Source organism: Ammospiza caudacuta, chromosome 11 (assembly GCF_027887145.1).
Source record: "Ammospiza caudacuta isolate bAmmCau1 chromosome 11, bAmmCau1.pri, whole genome shotgun sequence".
NCBI classification, from domain to species: Eukaryota; Metazoa; Chordata; class Aves; order Passeriformes; family Passerellidae; genus Ammospiza; species Ammospiza caudacuta.
Window position 1 is genome coordinate 1,257,749 of NC_080603.1, and position 14,743 is coordinate 1,272,491.

The following is a 14,743-nucleotide window of genomic DNA, read 5'->3' on the forward strand; positions in this document are numbered from 1 at the left end:
ACTTTCCAATACCTATCATCTATGTTAGACAGTGGGCTTTTACTCTAAACCAATCTGTAAGTGCCACCATCACAGCAGAAGAAGAAGGAGAAAGCTGGACACACACAGTTCCCTCCATCTTGCCCCCTGAACCCCCATACCAGAAACCCCAAAATCTACTTTTTCACCCCGTAATAGCTTCACTAATATGCTACCTAAACTGTTGTGGCTTGCTGATCTTCATAGAAGGTTGGTAACTTGCTCCATGGGTCATAATCAAAACCACAGGGGCATTCTGGGCTCTGTGCCAGCGTCTCTGAGCCCCCTGGCAGGGGTCTGGGCTGCTCAGGACAGCCAGAGGGATGTCCTGGGTCCTGACAAATCTTGGTTTCACAACAATGACAAACCCTGCTTCAGAGCCTAGACATAACAAGAAAACTACAGGTACATCTTAATCCCCGAGCCCCCTGCCCATCACTGGGGACTCTGGGGGTTTCTCCCCCTGTCCCAGTGTAGGATTGATGGGGGTAGCACGGTCAGGACGCATGGAGATGAGAGATCTCTGCAGCCAGGTCGTGGAACTTGGGGTTTATTGCACAGGGCCTGGGTGCAGGGCCCTGCTGGGATTTGGGGTTTATTGCAAAGGGCCTGGGTGCTAGGCCCTGCTGGGATTTGGGGTTTATTGCAAAGGGCCTGGGTACAGGGCCCTGCTGGGATTTGGGGTTTATTGCAGAGGGCCTGGGTGCAGGGCCCTGCTGGGATTTGGGGTTTATTGCAAAGGGCCTGGGTGCAGGGCCCTGCTGGGATTTGGGGTTTATTGCAAAGGGCCTGGGTGCAGGGCCCTGCTGGGATTTGGGGTTTATTGCACAGGGCCTGGGTGCAGGGCCCTGCTGGGATTTGGGGTTTATTGCACAGGGCCTGGGTGCAGGGCCCTGCTGGGATTTGGGGTTTATTGCACAGGGCCTGGGTGCAGGGCACTGCTGGGATTTGGATTTTATTGCACAGGGCCTGGGTGCAGGGCGCTGCTGGGATTTGGATTTTACTGCAGAGGGCCTGGGTGCAGGGCCCTGCTTGGAGCTGCAGCCACAGCTCGGAGCAGGCCTAAGAGAAGAGAGGGGGAGAGAGGATGAGAGGGTAAGAGAGTAAAAGCATAAGAGAGTAAAAGGGCTAAGAGCATCAAAGGCAAGAGCTAAGAGACAAGAGGTAAGAGCAAGAGTAAGAGAGGTAAGAGCTAAGACAGCGAAGTTCCCGTTACAATACAATAAATCTTCTTCTATGTTGAATATTCTGATTCTCACTAACCAATCTAGTACAATATAGAAATCCTACAGCATTTCCATACTGCCTGTAAGAATCACTGCATTACCATACAGGGCTACATTTTAAACCCTAAAAACTCCTCTTTGGACCCCTTCTGTAGGGGCAGCTCTGACCCTGGGACCTGCCTGCAAGCAGAGGGAATTGTTCCATCCAAAGGGGATTACTTTCAGTGGCCTCACCGTTATTTTCCCGTTGTTCAGTAACCGAGGGATCTCAAAGCTTGCTTTCATTTCAATCTTGCTTATAGTTTCCATATTCTCAAAATCTTTTGCCAGACAATCATATTTGTAAGGCTTTCCTGTTTCATCTTCCCCAACACCCCAGAGCCGGCGCTGCTGCGGCCGTGGGGCAGAGGGGCTGCGAATGGGGGATCCGGGCTTGGAGCGGGAGGAAGGGGAGGGAGAGGAGAAGCGGAGGAGCAGGAACAGGAGCAGCACGGAGGGAGCAGCCCGAGGAGGAGCAGCAGCCGGGAAGGAGCATTGCGGGGTTCCACGGCGAGCCCGCAGCTCGGCTGGGCCCGGCAGCATCGCATTGCCCCGCGTCCCGCAGGTGAGCGCCGAGGGGAAGCGGCAGCTCCAGGAGGGGTTTTGGGGGGGAGAGGGGGATTCTGGGGTTTGGACCTTGCCGATTCCGGAGTTGGGAAAAGTGCGTATTGTAGGGCTCTATGCAGATATTTACTGTGGGAATCCGTAGAATCAGAGGCTTTTGGGAAAGCTGCAAAAGGCAGGCCTCAGAGACAGCAGAACTGTGAGTAGAGCACAGCCATGAGATAGGTCAGCAGAAAAATTATTTAAACTGTAGAAAAAGCAAGGGCAAATAGAACAATGGCCTGTGTATTAATGCTTGTCTGAATAGCTCTCTAAGCTGCAGAAAGTTTATTTAGCAAGATATTAGGAAAGTTGAAGCTTAAGAATGGAGCTCTGTGCGTTGTGTTTTAAGGCTTACAAGCAGGTATTGTATTCGAAATAAGCAAGCATTGTTTTAAGCAAAGGTACGTGTGCTTATGGTGTGTGAAAAACGGCAATCACTTGTTTTTAAAATTTTAAAAGTTTAATAAAAATAAAATAGTTCTACAAATAGTAATACAATTAGAGTAATAATAATTTGGACAATTTGAACTAGGACAATACGAGACAACAAATATAAAGAGTTACGGACGTCTGGGTACCTTTTTCTGGGCAGCACGAGCCCGAAAAAGGACCCCCGCTAACGAAGATTAACCCTTAAAAATAATAACTCATTGCATATTCATACACCTCATAGATGATGCATAAATTCCATTCAAACATTCAAACACAGGATTCTGTGGTTCTGGTCAGTGTCAGCTTCTTTCTCTGAATCCTAACAGTGCCTTCGAGGCGGGAAGAAGTTCGTTTCTTCTGATAAGAGAGCAATAAATTCTTTTTCTCTGAAAGGTTTAGGTGTCTGTGGCTGCTATCTTGCTGCAAGTCCTTTCTTTAAAAAAGTATCCTACATAGTATCATTTCTATGTTAACAATTTTTATTACCTAAAACTATATTTAACACGGTACTTAAGGGAATTAATACAGCATTACTTTCTAACACAACACATATAATATTCATTTTAATATTTGCAAAAAGCCAATCATAAAATACAGGCATTTTCACATTTACCATATGTATTTTGATGTATTGATCAGTAGTGCTGTATTAACAGTTTAATAATAAATGTAGTCTTGTAATTAAAAGGTAACTTTTGCAGTTAGAAGAACTATGTTAGTGGGGTTTTTTTAAAGAAAGGAATGAGGCACTCGCACCAGATAGCAGCCACAGGACACCTGAATCTTTCAGAGAAAAGAATTTATTGCTGTCTTATCAGAAGAAATGAACTTCTTCCCACCTCAAAGGGGCTGTTAGGATTACAGGGAAGAGGTTGATGATGGCCAGACAGAATCCTGTGTTTGAATGGAATTTATGCATCATGTATGAGGTGTATGAATATGCAATGGGTTATTGTTTTTAAGGGTTAATCCTTTGCTAACGGGTGTCCTTTTTCGGGCTTGTTCTGCCCAGAAAAAGGTACCCAGACGTCCATAACTCTTTATGTTTGTTGTCTCGTATTGTCCTAATTCAAATTGTCCAAATTATTATTACTCTAATTGTGTTAGTATTTGTAGAACTATTTTATTACTATTAAACTTTTAAAATTTTAAAAACAAGTGATTGGCATTTTTCTCAGGAGTTGAGTCCCAAATATATTTTGGTCGCTGAGAGAGGTATTTTTAATTCATTTGATGAGAGGATATTTTTGAATCTCTCAGGAATGCAAAGGGGAGCAGGGGAAGCGTTGAGTGCCTGGAGTGGAGGTATGCTGGGGAAAGGCATTTATACCTGATATAAAATTTCAATGGTCAATCCAAATTTTACTTCTATACTTTTTATTTTAAAGCAAGCAAGCAGCGCTGCGTGGCCGGGGAGTCACTGCTCCATTCACAACACACACAGTTCAGTAAAGTATATATACTGTTTTTAAGCCTACAAAGCAGTTTCTAATGTGCTTGGTTAGTCCAAATGAGCAAATATCAATAAGCTGGGAGCAGTAATTTCATAATATTTCTAGGTGGTCATTGATTGATATCCTTGTAGTTGTCTGGAGGGAGGCCTTGCACTGGTGTCTGCTACATGATTTTGTCAAGTGCATCAAGCTTTTTATTATACATAAGCTTTTAATTGCTTTGTTGCAATATCTCAGCTTTACCCCAACTTCCTCTAATTTATTCTAAGCATCAGTCATCTTGCTACCTCATCTCTTTTGCTCTACTGTACTTCTTTGATTTTGATGCTTTTTTTGGCTGTTTGGTCAGAAAGTTTCAAAAGCTTTCTTTGTGTCTATTTTGGACACAGCAGATAGAAGCATTTGCTGATTCCATTGCCAATTGGCATGAATCACAAAAACAATTTCCACAGAATCAGGGGAGGGTGAGCCCTGGGACCCCCCAAAACCCCCTCATCATGTCTGAGCAGGACCTGGGAGATGGGGGGATGCCCAGGACCCACAGGCCCCCCAGCAGCTCTGAGAAGAGGGACCCCCATAACCCCAAAGTGAGGACACTGGAAACAGGGAACTCCTGGGAGAGGTTTTTGGACTTCTTGATTTTTGGAGGTATTTCTGGCCACCAGACAGCCGGTGATTTCTATAGATGGACTTGGCCAGTGGGACCATCAAAGGCAATGCACTCACATCTTGTTTTTTCCCCAAACCAGGATTTCCCATTCCCAAACCTCATCTGGATGGAGAAGGCTGTGAAGAAGAGGAAGATGCCCCAGGGCACTGAGGCAGGTGAGGAGGAAGTCAGTGCCCCTTTCTCCCTCTCTCCTGCTCCATCTCCCAGCCCAGCACGGCCCCGGCTGCAGCACAGCCCCACTGCTGATGCTGTCCAGCCAGGGATGCACTGGGGGGATCTCCTTCCCCTTCCCTCTGGCACACAGGCAAATCCCATCCTCTCCTTGTCCTTCCTCCCCCAGGGAAGGAGCTGAGGATGGAGAGCAGGGCAGACAAATCCCCATGGCAGAACCTCGTGGCAGAGGCCATTTTGAGCAGCTCTAGGGCACAGGAATCCAACGGGGAGGAAAAGCCATGGAGATCCCTCAGGAGGAGGGGCTGCAAACCCAGGCCAGGGTGCTCCGAGGAGGAAAGACTCAGCCTGTGCCAGGAAGGCAGCCAGATCTGGCCAGATCTCTGAAGTGGTGGTCCATGAGCAGATTGACAATGGCAAGAAGCCCCACCAGTGCTTGGAATGTGGGAAGAGTTTTGGCAGGAGCAACCACCTGCTCATCCACCAGAGGACCCACACTGGGGAACGGGCCTATGAGTGTGGGCAATGTGGGAAGAGCTTCAAGTTCAGCTCCCACCTCATTGTCCACCAGAGAATCCACACCAATGAATGGCCTTATAAATGTGGAGAATGTGGGAAGGGCTTCAGGAGGAGCTCCAGCCTGAAACTCCACCAGATCATCCACACTGGGATACGACTCTTTGTATGTGGGGAATGTGGAAAGGGCTTCCGTGACAGATCCCGCCTGATCATCCACTAGACAATGCACACTAGGGAATGCCCCTACACATGCTCAGAGTGTGGGAAGAGCTTCATTGAGAACTCCAGCCTGATTCTGCACCAGAGGATCCACACTGGGGAGAAGCCCTACAAGTGCAGGGAATGTGGGAAAAGCTTTAGGCAGAGCTGCCATCTGAATGCCCACCAGAGGATCCACACTGGGGAGAGGCCCTACAAGTGCAGGGAATGTGGGAAAAGCTTTAGGCAGAGCTGCCATCTGAATGCCCACCAGAGGATCCACACTGGGGAGAGGCCCTACAAGTGCGGGGAATGTGGGAAAAGCTTCAGTCAGAGCACTAGGCTGATTCTGCACCAGAGGATCCACACTGGGGAGAGGCCCTACAAGGGTGAGGAAGGTGGGAAAAGCTTCAGGCAGAACTCCAGCCTGATTGCCCACCAGAGGATCCTCACTGGGGAGACACCCTATGAGTGTTCTGAGTGTGGGGAGAGGTTTCAGAGCTGATACCGTCTCCTCAAGCATCAGCAGATTCACACAGAATAGAGGCCCTTCTGCTGCCCTGACTGCAGGAAGGGCTTTAAGAAAAACTCTACCCTCGTCACCCACCAGCAGATCCACACTGGGGAGAGGCCCTGAACGTGTTCCAAGTGTGAGAAGAGCTTCTCCCAGAGCTCTACCGTGACTCAACACCAAGGGAGGCAACAGTAAGGGATGCCCTACAGCTGCCCTGTGTGCAGGAAGAGTGTTGCCTTGATTTTTTAAGATTTTTTGAGTCTTCTGATGTCTACATTCTTGTAGCAAACTTTCTCAAACACTTTCTGTAAATAACTTCTTGTTTTGCTTTCTTTCATAGAAGAAGAAAAATTTGATGGACTGTTAGTTTGTCCAGTGTCATTGGAGAGGTGGCACTTTCACCCTCCAATCCATGGTCACTTTTAGAAAACTATAAATGTTGGAGTCAGAAAATAAACTTCCCTTTTCTTTCCCTTGAGAGCAGCAGTGTGCGCTCGTGTTGTTTTGTGTCCTACAGTGACAGGAAGAGCTTTGAGCGCTGCTTCAACTCCATCCCCCATTGGGGACCCCCACTGGATGGTCCACAGTGACCCTCACTGTGCAGAGACTTGGTCATCCATGGTCCTGGTGATCCATGTTGGGAAGACACCTGGCTGGTGGTCTCCACATCTTCCTGGCTCCCCTTGGGCACTTGGACATGGCCAGAGAAAAATCCATTGGGATGCAAACAGACATCAGAATTTCACAGGGGACAGCATAGTTTTTTACTTTTGACACCAAAAAAGTCTCACCTTTTGCATCCTATCATTCTTCGGGTGGCATCCAGGAACTCCAAATGGTGTTGGAGGTCTTTTCCAACCTGAATCATTCCATGATTCTAATTCTCTCTGGCCCACCGGCATCTTCCACAGCCAAATGGTGATGGACTGGGGCAAAAAACCAGGATTTTGGAGACAATGGAGTGGAAACTCCTCTTAAAAAAGGTTGTTCCTACCCACCCAAGCACATGGATACTCAGCAGCAGGGACACATAAATGCTTTTATTTTGGCCTTTATTTTCTTTCATTTTTCATTATCCTTCACCCAACATTGGGGTAAATATAAAGTCATTTAACTAATACACGGATGGTGACATTGTGGGACCTGCGTGGGGATGTGGTGGGGATGGGGACAAGGACCTGGGTGGGGATATGGTGGGGATGGGGACAAGGATCTGGGTGGGGATGTGGTGGGGATGGGGACAAGGACATGGCTGTGGATGGCGATATTGGGCATGGGGGGTGTCACAGATAGAGATGGTGACATGGGGCTCTATGGCCATGGAGGAGGACATGGGGGACATGGCCATGGATGGCGACACAAGTGACCTAGAGACAAGTCCATGGGTTGACGTGTCCATGCCATGGGGTGTCCCATGGCCAAGGACAACACATCCCCACCACCACCATGATACTGTCCCTTTCATGCTACCATTTATTCCCTGCTCCTCCCCACTGTGACCCCACTGTGAACCCAGCCAGGGACAGGGGTGGCACTTGGGGACACTCCTGTCCCCACTCCAGCACATGCCTGGGGCCAGAGAAGCAGAGAAGGGGTTCAAGGACGATGGGGACCGTTCCTTGCTGTTCTCCGGACTGAACCTCAGAGGACTGAACACCTGGGGTGACACCGACACAGTCACACCGAGGGGACACAGCTGTCACCACCATGGTGACAGGGACACCTCAGAGGGTGGCCCTACCTCAGGCTTGGGCCAGAAGTCAGGATTGTGGTGGGTCCCGTAGATGCTCATCAGGCAGATGACCCCTGGTGGGATGGGAATGGCCACTTTGGGGACAGCAGATGAGGGTGGGTGGTGACACTGGGGACACCCTGGCCATGCCATACCCTTGGGGATGACACGGCCATCACACAGGGGGATGTCCTTGGTGCAGCGCCGGGACACAGCAGTGACAGGAGGGTGCAGCCGCAGGCTCTCCTTGATGCACATGGTGGTGAAGGGCAGCTGGGACAGGTCCTCCCTGGGGACAAGCGGGGGTGGCACGTGTCCCCGAGCCACATGACCGGGGTGGCCCTGGGGACGTCTCACCATTCAATGTCTGCAGTGTCCTGGCCAGCCAGGAGCTCCTGGACCTCCTGGCGGCATCGCTCCTGGTGCTCAGGATGGCCGGCCAGGTTGTAGAAGAGCCATGCCAGGCCACTGGCCGTGGTGTCATGGCCTGTGGGGACACTGGGTGAGTGAGGGGACACTGAAGGGCCTCTTCCCCAATGGCACCTGGGAGCTCGTGCTCACCCTCAAACATGAAGGTGTCAGCCTCAGCCGCGATGTCCTCGTCCGACAGGGTGCGGCCATTCTCGTCCTGCAGGGGCAAGGTGAGCCACAGGCCACTGGGGCCACCAGTCTGTGGGCCACCTGGGGCCAAATCCCATCCATGGCCACCACCCTATGGCACCACAATCCCACTGGCCACCAGCTCTATGGTCAATGCTGCCCATGGCCACCACTGTTCCCCTGTGGCCACCAGTCTATGCCCAAGCCCCCCATGGCCACCAGCATCCTACTGACCTCTATGGCAAATCCTTCCATGGCCACCACCACTCTTCTTGACCACTTCCATGTTCCATGGCCCCCCCCCAGCCCCACCTTGGTGAGCAGCAGGATGTACTTGCTGGGCCGTCTGCACCAGGGACAATGGGGGGACACTGTGGCCACCAGCATGGATGATAGCAGGACCATTGGGGCCACCAGAATGGCCAGCAGGGACAGTGATTGGAAAGGATGGCCAGTGGGGACCGTGGCAGAGCCAGCACAGCCACCAGGATGGCCAGCAGGTGTGGAGAGTATTATTAATAATTGGTTAGCTGAGAAAGGCCATGCTGACATAATGCCGCTGGTTAAGCTGAGAGAGGGAAGTCAGCAGTCAGTAAGCTGAAAGGAGAAGTCAGCAGTCGGTGACCAATGACAGGCAAGGACAGAATGCCCTTGCCGCAACATGAGGATAGGGAAGAGAGATTCTTCCTGAGAATGTGTAGAAAGTATCAAAAGTATAACCATAAGAATGCAGAAGTAGGCGTAGTTGCTGATATGTAACTAACCAATCCTGAGCTCAACTTCTGCAGTATGTATGAAGCTCATTATGAACTGTATTTAACCTGCTGTACTGATCAATAAAATTGGGCCTGTGATGATCTAATTGATGTCCTGGTCTCCTTCCGTCGACAAGCAGGGACAGTGGTAGGGTCACCAGGGCCACCAGGATGGCCAGCAGGGACAATGGTAGGGTCACCAGGGCCACCAGGATGGTGTCATGATCCGCTCGTACAAGCAGGGGTCATGATGGTTCATTAACTGATCTCAGAGTGCAGAAGCAACACGGAAGGGGATTTTAGTATCAATCAAAACAAATGCACCTTTTATTGAGTGCCCACAGCAGATGTGATAGGAGGATTAGAAAGGAGAATAAAGGATAGAGAGAAAGAGAGGGAGAGAGAAAGAGGGGAGGAATAGCTGCCAGTGGAGAGATGAAACCCTCATGGTCCAGCCAATAGATCCGTCTTGTCACGTCAGGGAGAATCTCAAGGTGTTGGTTCTATTATAGTCCTCCACCAAGGGGGGGAACAGGTAAGTCTATTGAAACCACCGAGAGGGAATAGGTAAGTTTACAGACAGTCCATGTTCTCAGCAGTGAGAGAGACCAATTGGTCCAGGGAACACACCTGCAGGCAACACTTGGCAAACATCTGGCTTCAGTCCGGCCAGCCCCCTGTGTTAGAGTTATCGGGGTCTCAGTCTCAGCCCTTGGGAGGGGGCTTCAGTCTCCGTCCATCACAGTGGTCGTGAGGCAGATGAGGGAAACTTCACACTGTCTCTTACAGATGATCATTGGGGACAGGTGACACTCACTCCTGGCAGTGGCTCTCGTGGCTGAAGATGCACTTCTGGAGCGTGTCCAGGGCGAGGAGGCTCAGGGGCTGCAGCACCTCCAACTCCACTGGCCCCCACCAGCTGCCACTGCTGCTGCCACCCACTTATGGGGAAGGACTGGGTTGGGGAGGGAACAGGGAGGGGATCAGGGACAGGAGATAAATTTGGGGGTGGGACAGGGGTGGGAGAGGGGAGGAGTTGAAGAGAGGGTGTGGAACAGGGATGTGGTGATGAACGAGGGATGGGGTTGGGGTTTGGGTGCAGCTTTGAGTTTGGGATATGGGACAGTAAAGAATTTGGGTACAGGATGGGGCTCGGGGTGCAGGACGGAACTCAGGAGGCAGCAGTGGGTGCAGGACAGAATTTTGGGTGCAGGACTGTCCTACAGTGATGTTATGATGGTTGTATCCCCATCCATGTTCTGTTTATGCTGGATATTATGTTCTGTGCCTTCAAGACTGGCTCTGAAGTTTTGTTTTGGTTTTGTTATCAGCCGCTCCCCCACGGCTGGCAGGGCACAGAGACAGGGCAGTACATGGTGCTGCTTTTGCTTTTTGCTTGGCTTTTTGCTTTGCTCTTGCTTTTGTTTCTGCTCATTAGTTAGTTTAGCTAAGCACTTCGAATTTTTCCCTGGACTGTTTTCCTTTCCCTTTTTTGGAACCACTCAAACCTGCTCCAGACTGGGACCTGGGAAACACTGAGAGTTTGCACCTTGTGGCTGCAGCAGCTGCCCCAGCACCGGAGGGACTGATAACAGAGCGACCACTCCCAAGAGAGACTTTCTGAATTTGTCATCTTTTTCAGAGTGGTGAAAGAGTGTTGTCACCTGGTATTGTTCATTTTGTGTGCTGGGGGTGCTTTGCCTGTTAAATAAACAGGTTCTTTCCACTTCGCTCCAGGGAATCCTTCCCGACCCGGTTGGGGAGAGGGGCTGTGTGGGTTTGCTTTCTGGAGGGGCCCCTTTGGAGGTTTACTCCCAAATTTGCCCTAAACCAGGACAAAATTTGGTGCCCAGTGTGTGGGGATTGAGAGAGAGTGGAAAAACCCCTGGTCTGACTGCATTTTTGTTGCCATTACTCTGTGTTGGTATAAAGCAGTTAATGGCCATGCTTTTTGAATTCATAATGTCTCTTGGGGTGGAGGCTTGCATACATTTCTGGTCCCTAGGTGCAGAGGATCATTAACGGGACATCACACCATGATCAATATGATCAAGTGAAGCCAATTTATTACAAAAAGCAAGCCATATTTATACTGTTCTCTATTATTCACACCTCAAGCTAATACGTGATTGGTTAAATCCTTTTTACGCATGCATTTTGACATTTCAGTTAATTTTAGTTTGTCTTTCTTCTTCATGCATCTTGCTGCAGGTTTTCTTGTCTGCCTTTGCATCCTGAACCTGAGCGTGTTCTTCTTCTTTTGTGTCCTTCAAGGGCACGGTGACCTTACTAAGTTTCTATGAAGGCTGGATTGTGCATATGTTGCATATGTCCATTGTCCTGCAAAAAACCCTCAGCACTCCTCCCAATGCTTTCTGGTCATTCAAGTGCCCTTCAGCTGACTGGTTTCATGCTTTGAGCTTCAGGGAATTGCCCAATCTTTAAGAAGCTCAAATAAATATCGTATTAGTCAACATCTGAATTGTGTTTGTATCTCACAGAATTACCTTTTCTTTTTTCTTTGTCTGAAACTGTTGCTGTACGGAAGTCTCTGGGGGATTGTGGACACGTCCGATGGTGCTGGGACATCCCAGTGCACTTGGACCTTGGCTCTGCACAGGAGAGCACTTCATCCCCTTTCTCTCTTTTCCTCCCTCTGGGCATGGAGGGAGCTCCTGACTTCAGTGTGCGACTCGTGTGTGCAAAGAGCAAATCTGGGCAGAACTGGGGCAGGGAGGGTTTGGGGAGACCTTGGGATCTGTGCTGGGCACAGAAGGTGTTTTCCATTGCTCTGAGGCTGTCTGCGGTGGAAAGTGGACTTAATATCCAGCAGAGGGATGACTTTTGCATTCGATGGAGCTGTGCTTTCCCTTGGCTTTGTTGGCTGACAAGAAATGAACATCCCTCTGTGTCTCGGGCAGCTCCTTCTCCAAGGAAAGCAGGTGGGAGTTGGAGCCAAGGAGCTGAAAGCTGCAGGTGCAGCCTGGGCTGGAGGGAGCTCGGATTTACACAAGGCTGCTCTGAGTGCCAGGCCTTGGATTGGGGGAAATGGTGGGGTGGGGGTAGGGACAGAGTCTGATTGATTGTCAGCCATGAAGGGTCTTGATTTTCATATCTATTCCAACTGCATGAGGAGGTACTTGGATTCAGTGTCAATTGAAGATTGCACATATCAATTTATTAACAGGGAAAAAAACCTAAACGGGACCTAAGAAATCTTTTCTCACTGTTTTTTAAAATAGAATATATTAAGTTTGAATGCACTTCTGAAATCTGCTCAATTAACCACACAATATTTAAAAACTGAAATCAAATTATCCCCAGAGGCTTGGCTTGTTAAAGTGTTCTAAATGTTAATGAGCCCTGGGACACTGAATTCCTGCACTGAAGAGCTGAAGGCTGAACAAGCCTCTGGAGTTGTAAAATTCAGCAGCAGCCTCCAAGGTGCTGAGGATGTCAGCAGCCCCCACTGAGGCCATCCCTGCCCAGAGACCGTGGGGGAATGGGCAGACAAGGAGAGCGTCCCTGGGGCTGGGGCAGCACAACTCAGAGGCACCAGCGGCTCCAGCTGGGAAATGGAGTGTGGAATGTGGCTGGGAGCTCAAAAGAACAAAACAGCCTTTACTGGGAACTTCAGAAAAATCAGAGAAACTTTGGCAAAAGGGTTAGTATGACATTCAATCAACAAAAACCAATTCTCAAAGCACTGACTTGGCCCATTCACCTTCGCAAACTCTTAGCGTGATCAATTTTAAGTTACTCAAATTTTACAAGAAGCGTGAATTAAAAAGAGAGAAAGACAAAAAAGATACAGAGAAGCACACACACAGCTACCAACTCCTGGATTCCAGCAGCGTTCAGATAGAAATTCCAAGAGGAGGTAGGGTCAAGATGTGTGCTTGCATTGTGGTCAGCCTTTAATACCCCTTGGTCTCCCTGGTCCCTTCCCCCAGGTGGGACTTGGGCTCATTTGGTCCCTCAGGAGCTGGGCTGGGGCTGCAGGGGTGGCTGTGGAGCATTGCCTGTGCTGTGCCAGGGACTGGCAGCCACTGCTGGGCTGGGATAGAGGCTCTGGGGGGATTGGGGTTCCAGGGCAGGGCAGGGCTGAGGTTCCAGGGCTGGGCAAGGCTGGACCTGCCCCTTCCTCCCCCACACACAAAATGTTTCTAGCCAACAATCTCCTCCAGTCTGTCACTACAGGGAATGCTGGAAGTGAAATCCCAATTGTGGCCATGGGCACCTGGCTGAGAAGGACAGTTCTTTTCCATAGGAAGGAAAGAACAGAGCCTTAGTGTTTGGAAGGCAGGTGAGAGTCTCACTAGGCAAGGCCAGCCAGACTTGTCAGGAATGGCAGATTTTTGTCTGGGAGCAGTCTTTGGATTTAGGGAATTCTGGAGGTGGAACCCAATCTCAGCCATGCATGCCTGGAGAAGTAGGACAGTTCTTTCTCATAGGGAGGAAAGCACAGAGCCTTCCTCAGTGTTTTGGGACAGACGGGAGGTGACTCTCCTGAAACCACTGCCTGCCACACTTGTCCTGGCAATATTCCTATGGGAAAAATGTGGAGTTGAAATCCCAGTTCTGGCCATGGGTATTTAGAAGAGATTGACAGTTCTTTTCCTAGCAAGGAAAGCACAGAGCCGCAGTGCTCCAGGAGCTGATGAGAGGCAGCGCTTGACATTCCAACATCAGCCAGAGCTGTCCGGTGGCCCCTGGGAGGCCAAGCCAGCCAGGCCTGTTCCATGTTCCCTCAGTTCCATGGGAGCCAATGGTCCCTTGCTTCCATGTGTCCCTGAGGTGCCATAATGCCCCCTTGGTGACACGAGGCCCTGAAGGGTCCCAATGGTCTCCGTGGTTCCATCAGGCCCCACAGAGCCATAATGGTGTCTGGGTTCCATGAAGCCCCGCTGTGTCACCAAGGCCCCTTGGTTCCATGGGCTCCAGTGGTGCCACAATGATCCCCTTGATTCCATGAGGTTCCCTAGTGTCACCACGGTGTCCTTGGACCCTCTGGGACTCTCAGTGTGTTCCCAGTCACCCCCAGTATGGTTACAGACCCTCCCAGTATATCCCAGTTGCCCTCAGCACACTCACAGTCATTCCCAGTCACATCCACTTGGCCCAGTAAGGTTCCACTTTCCACCAGTATGATCCCAGTCACTCCCAGTGAAGGGAGGGGACCGGGACAGACTGGGACAGGCTGGGATGGACTGGGACACCGGGATACACCAGGATAAACTGGGATACACTGGGATACACCGGGACACACTGGGACGAAGCTGGGAGCAACTGGGAGTAGCTAGGACCAAGCTGGAAGCAACTGGGATCATCATGGCATCAGAGTAGGATCATACTGGGAGGGACTGGGTCTGTGCTAGAGCCAACTGGGATCATACTGGGAGGAAATGGAACTATGCTGGGATAAATAGGATCATACTGGGAGCAACTGGCACCACACTGAGGGTGACTGGGATCCTTCTGGAATCATGCTGGAAGTGACTAGGAGCAGGCTGAGGGCAATTGGGACCATGGCGGAGCAACTGGGATATACAGGAAGTGACTGGAATCATGCTGGAGGTGACTGGGAGTGGCTGTGAGCAAATGGAATCATACTGGAAGCTACTGGGAGCAACTGGGAGTGAGTGGAAACACATTAGGGACAACTGGGATGTACTGGAAGAGACCAGGAATGACTGGAATCACAAAAGAACCATAAAGGAAGTTACTGGAATAATACTGGGAGTATCTGGGAGTGACTGGAATCCTACTGGGAGTGTCTGGAATCCTACTGGGTGACTTGGAGTGACTG

General features: G+C 50.1%; 1 pseudogene; it reads left to right on the plus strand.

Moving 5' to 3' along the window:
* The window catches only part of LOC131562396 (zinc finger protein 721-like), a 277,587-nt pseudogene that overhangs the window by 108,054 nt on the left and 154,790 nt on the right, over positions 1–14,743 (plus strand).